General features: G+C 43.8%; 1 protein-coding gene across 21 annotated transcripts in view; it reads left to right on the top strand.

The window, feature by feature from the left end:
* The window catches only part of MYT1L (myelin transcription factor 1 like), a 453,342-nt gene that overhangs the window by 45,658 nt on the left and 393,619 nt on the right, over window positions 1-14,065 (top strand). The window lies entirely within an intron of this gene.

The following is a 14,065-nucleotide window of genomic DNA, read 5'->3' as shown; positions in this document are numbered from 1 at the left end:
GTAACCTTAAATTAAAGCAGTATATTCCTATGGGGCCTGATTCATGTCTCACCTGATGAATTTTCAGGTGCGTAGCCATATTGGTCTGAAGCAGTAGAACAAAGTTTGAGTCACATAGCACCTTTAAGACCAACAAAGTTTAATTCTGGAATGGCCACTTGGCAGCCAAAGTGCCCAACCCCAGTGTGTACCATGCTACTCAATTGTGGGTACAATTCCACCTACTTTGTAGCACAATTGTTATCACTTGCACATGCAGTTGTAACAGTGTTCCAGATGGTATAGGCCAGGGGTCCTCAAACTTTTAAAACAGGGGGCCAGTTCACTGTCCCTGAGACCGTTGGACAGCCAGACTATAGTTTAAAAAAAAAAAAAACTGAACAATTTCCTATGTATACTGCACATATCTTATTTTGAAGTAAAAAAAAAAACGGGAACAAATACAATATTTAAAATGAAGAACAAGTAAAGTTAAATCAACAAACTTGCCAGTATTTTAATGGGAACTATGGGCCTGCTTTTGGCTAATGCGATGGTCAATGTCCGGTTCCATATTTGTCACTGCTAGTCATAACAAGTGATGCAAGTGTGCATCAGTTAGCCAACTTAGCAACTTAAGAAAAAAGGTTCTCCTAACTTTAAAAAAGGCTCTCCTAACATAAAAAAAAATCCTAGCTTGTTTTTAACCTCAATCAGGCAGCTGCTGGATTTGCACAGGCACACTCGTTATCCCTCCAATCACGCCAGAGACTGAGAGGAAGAATGAAGAGATGGAGAAAAAGCGGGAAGTCAGAGAGTGCAGCTCAAATTTCACACATGCGCACTGCAGGGAGTCGGCTGCTAAGTGACAGGCAGCTGGAGGGAAAAACACCCGGCGGGCCGGATAAAAATAATCCGGATTTGGCCCGCGGGCCGTAGTTTGAGGACCCCTGGTATAAGCAATTATACCACTTCAGAGATGATACTGCTGTAAGGTCACTGCCATTCTTGAGTCATACATGTGCCCATTCTCCCATTTTGACATATTTGTATCATTTACTATATTATTTCTTGAAACTGAACACAAACAAATGGTAACTTTATAAAATAAGCTTCTTATTCCCGTTTTGTTCTGAAATCTGTTAAATATTTCCTTAAGCTGTATGTTAATTTACTGCTCACATTTTACGTATAATGGCGGACTAGAAACTTTGGTTTCATTGTATCTGTGGAAGTGTGCATGTACACACAAACTTACACCTTGAATAAAACTTTCTTGGGTTCAAACTTTGTTCTGTTCTTTCCTGTTTTGCTCCCAATATTTTTAAGAGCTTTGGTTTGTTACAAACTTTGTGCGGAGTGGAAACAACACAGTTTCTGATGTGTGGATGATCTTGGTGCTACTGTTTTTCAGTCAACACTATTTCTTATCCTGTCTGCAACCTCTGGGCATTGGAAGAAATGCTGCTGCAACATCAAGGAATTGTTTTACTGTGGCTTTATTATAATACCATAAAGACTTAGACCAGTGTATGATTTCTGAAGGGGTAAATTGAATGTAAGAAGTTAGAAACTGAGAGTTCATAGATGAAAATGGCTGGCAGCCTCCAGCATTGTCCAAGTTTCTGCCTAGAAACTGGATGCTTAATAGCAGTATAGGGTAGGGATGTTGTCACGAGGAAGTAATGGTGCATGTAGTTCACACTTTTAAATAAATGGCTTCAGACTATTATTTCATCTTTGGCCCTGGACCTGAAATGCTATTCAATCAGCATAATATATGGCTTTTGATAATTAATATTGTGTATGCCCCAATGTTCAAACTGCCAGCAATATATACTTACTTAGGTGTGGGAACTGCTGATTTCAAATAAAATTGCAGGTAGGTGAGTATAAGATCCCAGTGGTATATATCAGAAAACCTTATATGTTAGATTGAGGAAACAGGTAAAATCTTGTTTAGAGTAATAGGAGAAATGATGCTGTATAGGAAAAAGATAAGATAGTCCCCCCCCCACAGTATTGTGAAGGACTCTAGCTTAGCTAAAACAGTAATTTATAAGTTAGGATATGTATCCAAGTATTATTAGCCTAAATATATTTAAGTCCACAAGGATAAAACAATTCACTGCCATTCATGAACCATTATATGATTATGATCTTGAAAGCAACGGCTCCTTTTGTCAGAGCTAAATTTAATTTGCTGCAATTGGGTGTCTAGCATTTCTGCAATTTATACATTTTGGATAAGCAGGTAACCTGTTTATTCTAATAACCTCGCATTTAATGAGTATTTTTTGAAAAAATGAACATACTGGGTTTAAAAACAGTTCCTTTCAGATGCTGTAAGGTATAGCTAATCTATAGTACAGATAAAATGTCCTATACAGTATAAATAACAGGATGTAAAAGACAATTGGACTGTAAAAATAGCTACATGAATAAATGTATAAATGTATGCCATTGGCTAGTGACAATTATATGCTTGTAAGGATAGCCAATGATATTGCAGGCATTTATATGAATGAATAAGCTCCTGTTTTTACCTGTTTGCAAGCACAGGTAAAAATACCTTGCTTGTACTTCAGAAATACTATTCTAATTGTCAGCAGAAATGCACTTACACATATGTCCTGTTACGCGTGTACCTTCAGCTTTGGAGAATTTGCTTAGAGAGAGGTGGTAACATAGTGCAATGGATCGCTTGCCAGCGTTTACTAGGTGATTACACCCTTAAGAACTCAATATACCGTATTTGCCCCCCAACATTTCTGCTCAAAATATAGAGTTTGTCACCATTGTACGGCTGCAGCACGACCGCAGCACCTCTGGCCCGCCCCTGCATTTCCCTGTGACCGGCACTAGTGCGCATGTGCGAGCTCTGCGTAGACAAGGGGCAGGCTGGAGTGCTGCTACTCCCCGCCGAGCAGAATGGGCTGGTCACGCCAAAAAGGCTGGCACCCCTGTCTCGCTGCTGATGCTCACCGCAGCCACGCTGATGACCCGCCACGGCTGCGCTGGATACCGCGCGATACTGGATGGTATGTAGAATGAGGTGGGCGGGCATCGGTAGGCCACTATAGGTAGCTATGTCTATCCCAACTGAAGTGCACCCGGCGTATAGGATGACCCCCCCACTTGGAGGCATGTTTTTCAGGGGGGGAAAGTAGTCTTACACGCCAGCAAATAGGGCAGTAAAAATAGTAACAATCTTTATTAGAAGGGAAATAACAAAATAGGCAAAAATATATCTAACATACTAGCAACCAGGCGGATAGGGGAAAAGGTTTCAGTATAATTGCCAGTCGCGATGAGCAGGGAGGCAGAGAAATCAGCAACATGTCCAGTGTGCAGGGTGTTCCGAATGAATCCAAATCAGAAGACACAAGGTAGCTTTGTGAAGCCACTGTTTATATATGTTTTTGGGGAGGGGGCTATGTGCTGAAATCGTGACGGGGCAAGGTGAGCACATGATAGAATTTTCCAGGGGTAGGAAGTTGGGAAATGGCCTAGCAGGTTTGGGGATGGGTGTTAATGGTTTTTTAATGGGTCTAAAGGAAAGGAACCATCATGGCAATGGATTTATCTATTGAGGTGGGGGAAGAAATTTTTCCTGGCAGATTGGCCAACAGTTAGTCATGGGTGTTAGACAAACGAGATTGTGTAGGAGCCCCTAAGCAAACACAATTCTGCCAGTAACTTAATTAGCAATACAATGGGGTGGTGGTGAGGAGAACGATGTGTGTCTCAGGCTGCAACTGTCATGTCGAACCTGTGGCTGAGAAGAAGAGTTTGGCCCAGCAGGGTCTTGGCAGACTTTTAACAATGCCTGGCTTGGACACAAGCCTAGACTATTGAGGGGTGCTACTGGTTATTGGGTGTAGTATGCCATACCATAAGGCCATACATAAAATAATGAAGCTGATGATGCTGTTGGAACGTATCTAGCTGGAACAATCATTCCCACTCATGGTGTGATAGTGTAGGCAGCGGTATGCAGACTTGACTGTCAAGTAGATTTAGGCTGCTTGCTTCCATATGACAATGATTTTCTGCATTGCTTTTATTGCTACCTTGAATGCAAGCACATGTGTTGGTAATGAAACTTCCACATGTGAAAGTTTTCTGCGCAATTACCTGCCCTTTTCTTCCAGATTTTCTCTTTTACTTTTGCTCTGTAGCAATTCCACTTTTTTTTTTGAAGCATAGTTACCATGGCTTCTTGCCAGCCCCTTTTTGTTCTTCATATAGGAGCTATAGTGCAATAATGGCTCCATTAAGGTTTGAACTAGAGGAAATAGATTACACTACATAGTTAATACTAATTTCTTGAAAAACCCCTCCAGTGGCACAGCACACATACAAAATTACATCTATAAGGGACTGATGGTAGTAAGACGTTAGTGATTTGGAAAGGATCTTACAGTATTTTTTGCCAGATGCAATGTTAAAATGTGTCGACTGAATCTTTCTTTAAAATAATGGAATTAAGCAGGTTTGGGAATGAATGTATTGAAAGGAAGATCTGGACTGGTTCTGCACGAGGAATCTGCCCCTGGACATCCTCTAGTTTCTGGCGGGTTTTAGATCCCTCTCCATATGATATTGCCTGGCTCCCGAGGCTGTCCAGGGGCTGGCTCACATTTTGCCCAGAATTGCAAAAAATGGATTTGCCTCTTTTTATCTCACATCCCATTGGTGAACAACCAGTGAGCAACCGGGGCAAACCTGAATCGAGGGTGAAAGGCACAGTTGTCTGGGCAGCATTGTTCCACCCTCACACTCACTCTCCATTTCCTGCTCTGAGTAATTGTTTTAAAATTGTGTAGGCTGCATTGCAGCGCAACTGCTAAGCTACATTGTCAAAAGTAAAATAAAATCTTCTGCAAAGTGTACATGGCCTTTTAAGGATCAAGCAGGAAAAACACAGCCCCATTTGTGTTTTTTTGAGGTGGGAAATAAGATGGGAAGGGGGGGCAGGTGATCGAGCAGCCTTCTCCCGCTTTGTTTTTCAGCCGTTTACAAAAAACGATTCTTAGGGCTCCAGCATCTCTGTTCAGCATCTCTGAAATCCACCCAGTCATAAATAAAGTCCAAAAGAATATGAATCCCAAAAAATGGGGGTTCCTATATCATTCTGGCATTTCTCCATAGCAATACGGAAGTGTTGATTTTTATTAAAAATGCATTACTGCATAGCAACGCAGAAGTGCCTTAAAAAATCAGGGCTGGGGTGGGGAGAAAGTTTCAGTCCATGAGAGAACTGCTGTGCTGTGGTTGGTGGCTTGCTGTGATTGACAAGCAGGGGGATAAGTTCAGCTTGTTTTCCCTTGCAGTCTCATTGGGAGGCAAAAAGCCATGACAGGGCAGAGGGAAAACGTGGGAGGGGTTCCCCATGAAGAGGGCTGCAAATGCGAGGTTTACCCATCTCGCATTTTCAAGCAGGAGGCTAGACGCATTTTACCTCTCCATGCAGAAATGGTCCTGGAAACTGGACAATTAGAACACAGTAGGCTGGATCATACCCCTGTACTGTCAGTCCATGGAACAAAGTTTGCTTATTAGATTAGTAGAATGTTAAAATATTAACACCACCTTTTCTTTTAGCCTATAAATTCTCCTTTCAAACTAAGTACCTCTTGAATTGGAAGAAGAACCATTTAATCTGAAGGAAGTCTCCTTGGGCTTCTTAGGAGGAAGGCTACTTGGAGGGTAGATGGATACATTCCAGTATCATGTAGAAGCTTCAAAACAGACACTCTGTGGAAGCCAAGGTGGAGGAAAATCTCCATATGGAAACAACAAGATTAATCTCATTCCCTGAGTAGATAAAGGTTCTTTGTATAGTAATGAGATACTTCAATTACTTGATGCAATGTGAAAAAATTTGATCAAGGAAAACTTTATTATCATTAGAGGGAGCAAATAATGATTGCTTTTGGTTTGGAAAGGATTCTGTAAGAAGGTCATCCAGACCTGGAGTTGCGTAACACTCTTTGTACTGCATCCACCCACATAGTCTCTTGCCTGTAGGTGAACTTTAGGATTTATATTTTCTGTAATGCCTGAATCTCTCCACCGTTTGCAATTAAAGATAGCACAGTTTCTGCATCAGTTTCTGCATCATGGGTTGTTGCCAAGAGGAAATTTTCAAACAAGAATGCAAGTATATTTATGGCTAATATAAAACATGGATACAGAAAATGTGTCATTATTGGGGCACGACAAAACTTTCTTTGATTACTGAACCTCATGTATTCCCATTAATAAATTTGTGTAGCAATTAAGTGCTGGGCCATGCTTTGTAACTATTAATAAGTAATTCATAAAAATAGCACCTCATTGCATGCACTTAATTATTAAACTTGGCTGCATGAATGAAAAATATTTTTTCAGATAGTTTGGGATGGGCTGTCTTGTGTGTAGTTTCTGTTTATAGTATTGGGGTTCATTGCGTTGTTTCCTGTTTGATACACAGTGTTTTAATGAACTGTAAAGCTTTTGTAGGAAAGCATAGCATAAAGACAGCCACAAACCATACACTGTCTTCTTGCATGTGCAAGATTCATTATCAGCTTTTCTCTCCTCCCCTCCCCTCCCCTCTTCAAAGCCTGCTATATCCTTATGGACTTGCCAAAGCAAGGTATGACTTATATTCCAGCAAGGCAAGGCCATCTGTACAAGATGACTCAGCTATTTTTTCCCTAGTCAACAGGTAGTGAATTTCCAGGAGACAGTGTCAATGACCCTTTATGCACAGCAACAGCCACGCAAGGCTGCTGTCGGGCACTTCCCATGTACTCACAGGGGAGAAATCCCCCAGAGTATGCAGGCTGCCCTGGCATAGCGCAGGCATGTGCACAACGTTGGGGCTGGAAAGCCCAACGCGCTACCTGGGGGCAGCAACAATGAGGGGGGGGAGCGGGGGGAATGGGGCCCTCACTGCACAATGGTGGGGAGTGTCATGCTGCTCTCCCACCAAGGTAGGGGGACTCTCCAGTCAGCTCTGCAGAGCTGACAGGGGCACTGTAGGCTGAGGGAAGGGCCGGGCTTGGCTTTTCTGCTTATGCACGGGACTGGCCCGACCCAGCCCTCACTGGTGCCTGCAGTATCCCAGGGAACACAGAAGATTCTGTGTTCCCTTGTTGTGGGTCTTCTGGGGCGCTGCGCTGGCCCAGGGCTGGGATAGTGGCAGCAGGGTGCATAATTGGGGCTGCTCTGCTGCCGCCATCCAGCCCTGTGCATAATGGGTCAAGGAGATCTTTCACCACAGAGCAGGAATCCTAAACTTGGACAGACATAGCTCATATTGATTCGCCATTGTTTAACTACGGTAACCTACAGGAATATTGAGCTTCTGAAAACAGTGCTACTGGCCTATTACCTGGTTACACTTTGAATGGAGCTGCTACGAATTATTGACTATTTAGCATTGCAGAGACTTAAACTGCAGTTTAAGATGAGAAACATCACAGAAACACTGGTGAGAAATAAAAATATGAAACTCTTCAGAGTCTATTTTCCATAATCAGTCTGTAAAATTCAATAACAGAAGTGTGTTGCAGATGTTTGGAAAGGCATTGGAAATAAGTCTTTATTTGCCATTTTGGAAAAGGTAGTAGTGGTGGTCTGAGGCTCTCCCAAGAATCCCTAGGTGACATATTTGTCCTGGAAACATTTCAGAGTGGTTTCTGGCCTGAGTCTGGAACTGAGATGTCTTTGATTACACTAGTGGGAAACCTGAAGTTCTAGTCGGATAATAGATAGTTGTTCCTGTTGTTGTGGCTAGCTCTAAGAGCAACATTTGACTACTGTGTCTTTGTTCATCAGTTGGAATATGAAGATGGTATTAGAGGAGTAGCTCTTCACTGTCAGATTGGCCATGGAGCTTCTTTTGGAGGAGCAGAATGGGTGTGTTAAGATCTGTCTTCCAGAGTTTCTCTGCATTCCATTTTATTACCCATGTTCATCAATATTTCAGTGAGCCTCCTGAATGTAACACTGGTGTTGTATATCACTGATAGACTGATGATACCCAGCTCTCATTGTCTCAGCCTCTAGAAGGAGGCAATGAATCACCCTCTTCTGGAAAAAAAAACATAATTGGATCTATGGGACCCCGCCAGCTACTGCCTGGTTTCACATTTGTCGTTTCTGGGTAAGGTGGTTGAGAGGGCCATTGCGGACCAGGTCATGGCATTCTTGGAGGAAACTTTGGCTTTGGATCCATACCAGTCGGGCTTTCAGCCTGGCCATGGGGTGGAGACTGTGCTGGTTGCCTTGATGGATGGTCTCCGGCACCAGCTGGATCGGGGCAGATCCTCATTCTTTTGGATCTGTTGGCTGTATTTGATGTAGTTGACCATGAGTTATTAGCACACCATCTTGCTGGATTGAGGATCAGGGAGACAGCCTTACAGTAGCTATTCTCCTTTCTCCAGGACCAGTTATGGAGGGTGGCAGTGGGGGATCAGTTATCGTGTCCTTATGCATTCCCTTGTGGGGTGCTGCATGGGGCAATATTCTCCCCCATGCTTTTCAACATCCATATGTGCTCTCTGGCACAAGTGGTCCAGAGTTTTGGACTGGGATGTCACCAGTATGCGGATGACACCCGGACTGCCCCCTGGAAACGTTTGCCAGTTGTTTGGACGCAGTGTCTGGATGGCTCAGACAGAGGTCCTGTGGCTGGGTAGAAGGGGGCAGGATCAAGAAATGCGCCTCCTCTCCCTGGATGGAGTGCAGCTTATCACTATACCTATGCCAGGGATTTTGGGGTGATCTTTGATGCCTCCCTTTCTATGGAGGCTCAGATCATGAGTAGTTCAACTGGTGTTTTTCCATCTGCACCAGGTGAGGCTACTAGCACCCTATCTGTCACTTCCAGATTAGACTTTTGTAACTCGCTGTATGTGGGCCAACCCTTATCTCTGAAATGGAAAATTGCAATTGATGCAAAATGCGGCTGCTAGGATCCTTACAAGGTCAGCTTGGAGGACTCTATCCAGCCTGTGCTGAAGCCATTGCATTGGTTACCAGTTAGTTTCTGGATCAGGTTCTGGATCAGGTTTTGGTTCTTACCTTTAAGGTCATCTGCGGCCTGAGCCCTGCCTATCTGAGGGACCACTTATATCTTTATGCTCCTTGCAGGGCTCTTTGGTCTGTGGTTGTCCCTGGATCCTGGGAGGCATGCTTGGCCCCTCAGCCAGGGCCAGGGCCTTTTTGGTCCTGGCTCCGACCTGGTGGAATGAACTTCCAGAAGAGCTAAGGACCCTGATGGAGCTATCACAGTTCCTCGGGGCCTGAAAGCTGGAGCTCTTCCACCAGGCATTTGGTTAAGGCCAGGCTAGGAAGAACAGGTCCCTCCTAATATAGGCCCACAGGCTGGGTATTGCCAGTAGATCCCCCCCCCCCTGGGTGTGGGCAGCAATGGCTGATATTACAGGGTGGGGGAGGGGGAGGTTTTTAGATATTTTTTTTGCTGTAATTATTGTTTTATGATACTGACTGTATTTTATGTGGGTTTTAACCTTGTTGTACACTGCCACAAGCCGGCTGGGTCCAGGAGTGGCGAAGTCTAAGTCTAAGTCTAAGTCTAAATAATGCTTTGAGGCCATATCCAAGTGGCTAATGCAGAACAATATGGCACTGAATCCAAACAAGACAGAGGCAGTAGTGTTTGGGAAGGCTGATTCTTTCAATAGATTGGGGGTACTTGTTTTGAACAAGGTGCAATGCAAGTTGAGAGGCTGGGAGTTCACATGAACCCAGCCTTGCCTTGGAAAAGCAGCTTTGGGGAGTCATCAGAAGCTTTCTGTCAGCTATAGATGGTTCTTCAGCTCTTGCCTTTCTTAGCCAACTTTGTCACAGTAAATCCATTTTTTAAAATCAGGCTATTGTAACATGATTTATGTGGACCTGTCATTGGGAATCACACATACACTACAACTGATTCAGCCTGATTATTGGTAAGAGTCTAATCAACAGGAATATCGAGAATAATAAGAAGATAAAAGTAATGACTACTGGGGAGTTACACAACTTTAAGGTTAGTGATAAAAAAGTAAAATTGTTCAATATATTCTATTCCTTGGCTCCATCATTTATGAAAATGGAAACTGCAACCACGAAATCAGAAAAAGATTGAGACTGCAAAGGGCAGCCTTGAAGGAGCTTCAGATTCCTAAGTGTTCAAGTGTGCTGCTGGTGGCCAAGTTAATTCATGCTAAATTCCCCTTTGCCACATATAGGTGTGAAAGTGGACAACACACTGACAGAAAGAAAGTTGATTATTTTGAAGTGAGGTGTTGGAGGAGAGTTTTGTAGGTACCTTGGACTGCCAAAAACAAATAAACAGGTTCTAGATCGGGGTCCTCAAACTATGGCCTGTGGGTCACATGCGACCCGCCGAGGACATTTATCCGACCCGCCAGGTATTTTTGCTACCACTGTCTTTCCTGCTTAGCAGCCGATTCATCCCGGGCCCACAGTGCACATGTGTGGAATGTGCACCACGTTCTCTGACTCCCCTCCTTCTCTCTGTCTCTTGACTCTCGCAGCACACATGGCATCAGGGCCAGCAGGGACCCACAGAGCCTGTATAAGGCACCACGTGTGCGAGTCCCAGGCCTCTTGCCCAGGACGCCACAGAGAGCGCCTTGCAGGCTTGGCAGCCAGGAGAGGGTGAGTTGGGAGGTGTCCCTTCTTGGAGAGCAGTGGGGAAGGCAGCTGGCTTGGATCCATGAAAATTAGGCTCATGGATAATCTCCCCACCCACCCACTTCTGGGGACATTGAGGGGCTGCTCCATAGGGGTGACTGTGGGGGTGGGCTGTATTCCCGCCCCCCCCCCCCGTGCTTCCTAGCTGCAGGGGGAGGGGGATTGGAAGTTGGGCACAGCTGCTAAGAGCAGGACACAGCAGCCACTGGTTCCCCCATTTTTTTGCTGGATCCTTTTGGGCAAATGTTGGATGCAGGGGAGCTGGACTACCCCTCCCCCCCAGGTTCTCAAGAGCCAGGATATTCAATATGGGGAGCAGGAATAAACTTTTTGGGAGGGCAGCTACATGAGCTCTTGCAGACATGCTTTCCAAGGGCTTCTCTTGAGCCAGGATGTTGGGGTGATCAGGCAGCCCGACAGCTACATGGTGAGCTGGGGGTCCCTCCCTACTCTTCTACACATGCAGCCGGCTGGATCACCTTTGCTTTCCATAGCACTGCAAGCTGTTCATCTGCAGTACCATCGGGGCTCTCTCAGCCTCACCTACCTCACAGGGTGCCTGTTGTGGGGAGAGGAAAGGGAAGGCAATTGGAAGCTGCTTTGAGACCCCTTCTGGTAGAGAAATGCAGCATATAAGAACCAACTCCTCTGCAACAGCTTTTAGCATTCAGAGCAGTCGGCAAATCCATGCCAGGACTAATCATAGGAGGCAGATCTCCCAGATTTAGTTCACTGCCTGACAGTGTAGGAGTCAGTGCATTGGGGGGTGGAGGAGCTCACATTTTGTCAGAACAGGCAAGTTGAGCAGGTCTTGTCACTAGCTGGCACTGGGATGGTAGACACATAGCTCCTCTGGAGCATAGAGTTGGAATTTGTTCATAGGATTTTTTTTAACTATAGTCCAGCCCTCCAACGGTCTGAGGGACAGTGAACTGGCCCCCTGTTTAAAAAGTTTGAGGACCTCTGATCTAGATTAAATCAGGCAGTGATTTCTTTCTGGGAGCTAAAATGACTAAACTGAGGCTATTGTATTTTGGTCATATGAGAAGACAAGAGTTACTGGAAAAAAACAGTAATGCTAGGAAAATGTGAAGGCAACAGGAAGAAAGAAAGACCCAGCATGAAATGGATTGACTTAATGAAGGAAGCCCTTAGTCTGCAATACATGAGCAAGGTGGTTAATAATAGCATGTTTTAGAAGACAAAGAAGGAGAGCGGGTTTTTATACTCTGTTTTTTATTACCCGAAGGCTTCCTCTCCCCACAACAGACACCCTTGAGGTAAATGGGGCTGAGAGAGCTCTGAGAGGACTGCTCTGTGAGAACAGCTCTATCAGGACTGTGACTACCCCAAGGTCACCCAGCTGGTTGTATGTGGAGGAGCAGGGAATCAAACCCAGTTTAAAAACCTCCTCTCTTAACTGCTGCACCAAGCTGGCTCTCAGCCTCTTAATATTACGTACTAATCTTACAGATTTATTTATTTATTTTTAGATTTATATACTGCCGCTCCCCAGCAGGTGGTTTATATAATAAAATATTAAAAATACAATAAACCCCCCCATGATTGACCCAATTAACAGTAAAAGCCAATATAACAGGCAGCACTGGACATCCTCTATAATCTATTCTGATCCCATCTTGTTCAGCCTGAGGCCCAACCATAAGGCCTGAGGCTGTACTGTATAATGCAGGGGTAGTCAACCTGTGGTCCTCCAGATGTCCATGGACTACAATCCCCATGAGCCCCTGCCAGCAAACGCTGGCAGGGGCTCGTGGGAATTGTAGTCCATGGACATCTGGAGGACCACAGGTTGACTACCCCTGTACAGATTATAATTTATGGCCCACCAGTTGCAGTCCTCCTTGTTTCGTTGTTTAAGATTACCCACTTGGCATTTACCAGCTCCTGATACTTTTCAATAGTTGCTCAAACCTCATAAAGCAGGCTCTCTAAGGAAGTGAGGGGTATCATCCATAGAAGTCTTCAGGAGGGCTTTTGAGGCATTTTCTGGTAAGAGAGGTTAATGGAGTTTCCTTGTATTGCATCAGGTTTATATTTGGAATGGTAATCCACCTTGGGCTGCAAGGGAAAAGCAGAGTAGAAACCCTTTTTCTGAACATTTCACTTTGATTTGTGATTGGATAATAATGGCAATATTTATTAGCAATACTTATTCTGACCAGAACATCCACTTGGCCATGTCAGATATCATATTGTGGATATATCTCTCCAGTAATTGCTGCGAGTATTAGATTTGCCCATTCACCTCTAATTCAAAAAGGTTTAATATTTATGTAGGCCAGAGGTCAGAATGATACCTGCACTAGAACATTTCAAACATTATTGGAAGAAAAGTTATGATCTCTACATTATATCTCTCTGAGACTAGTTTGTCATACTGAGAGGCTGAGAGTCGTTTCAGTGAGGTCATGTGAACAACCTGAAGCATTATTTAAATTTCTATTTAAGGGCATTTTAATAGAAATGTTGGTAAGAGCAAATTTGTAGAAAAGGATTAGCAATGGCATTAAAGGGCACATGGTAGGGGAAAACTGATGTGGAATAATATATGTAGCGAGAGAGACGTTTAATGTCAAAACAGAGGAGGGGCTGTGACTCAATGGTAGAGCACGTAGGTTCAATCGTGAGCATTGTCAACTAAAAGGATCAGGGGGCAGGTGATGTGAAAGACCACCATCTAAGACCATGAGAAGTCACTGCCGGTCAAAGTAGATGGACCAATGGTCTGATTAAGTATAAGGCAGCTTCATGTATCATGAATAAAATAGTGAGATTAAAACATGTACCTGTAACATGAAAATAAAGAAAATTGGTTTTGGAGATAAAACGCTACTTTGAAACTGGAATGACAAGTTACTTATTTGTTTTTGAAATAGCTGGTCATCTCCAAGTTGTATCTACTAAAGTTGGGTTCCATTCCAGATTTGTTTTTTTTAACTTTTTTGAGTTGGGTGGGGGCTGAACATGTAATGTGTATACAAATCGCAGGATTGTATAAAAGTACAATTAATATAATGCAATTGAAAAGTGCATGTCATGGCATGTAGGGTCTTTATGAAAGAAGAGTCTGTATATTGTAAGGGCTTTCCCAAGAGATACTCCTAGAAGATCTCTGACACTGTGATTTGTGCTTTCAGGCAAAGCATCAGGGGCAAATGGTAGCCCTCCTTTCAGAGGTTATAGCTATGTATGGAATCTGATATGAGTATACCCTTCTCTCTCTCTCTCTCTCTGAAAATGCATATAAAATATTTGTTTAGCAAAATTAATCAGTTTGAAAAGTATAGTGGGATTTGATGTGCAAGTTTTGGAGGATATAGCCAAGATTGCGATGAATGAAGCT

Source organism: Paroedura picta, chromosome 1 (genome assembly GCF_049243985.1).
Source record: "Paroedura picta isolate Pp20150507F chromosome 1, Ppicta_v3.0, whole genome shotgun sequence".
Lineage (NCBI taxonomy): Eukaryota > Metazoa > Chordata > Lepidosauria > Squamata > Gekkonidae > Paroedura > Paroedura picta.
The sequence above is the reverse complement of the archived record's forward strand: the minus strand, read 5'-3'. Positions and strand labels throughout refer to the sequence as shown.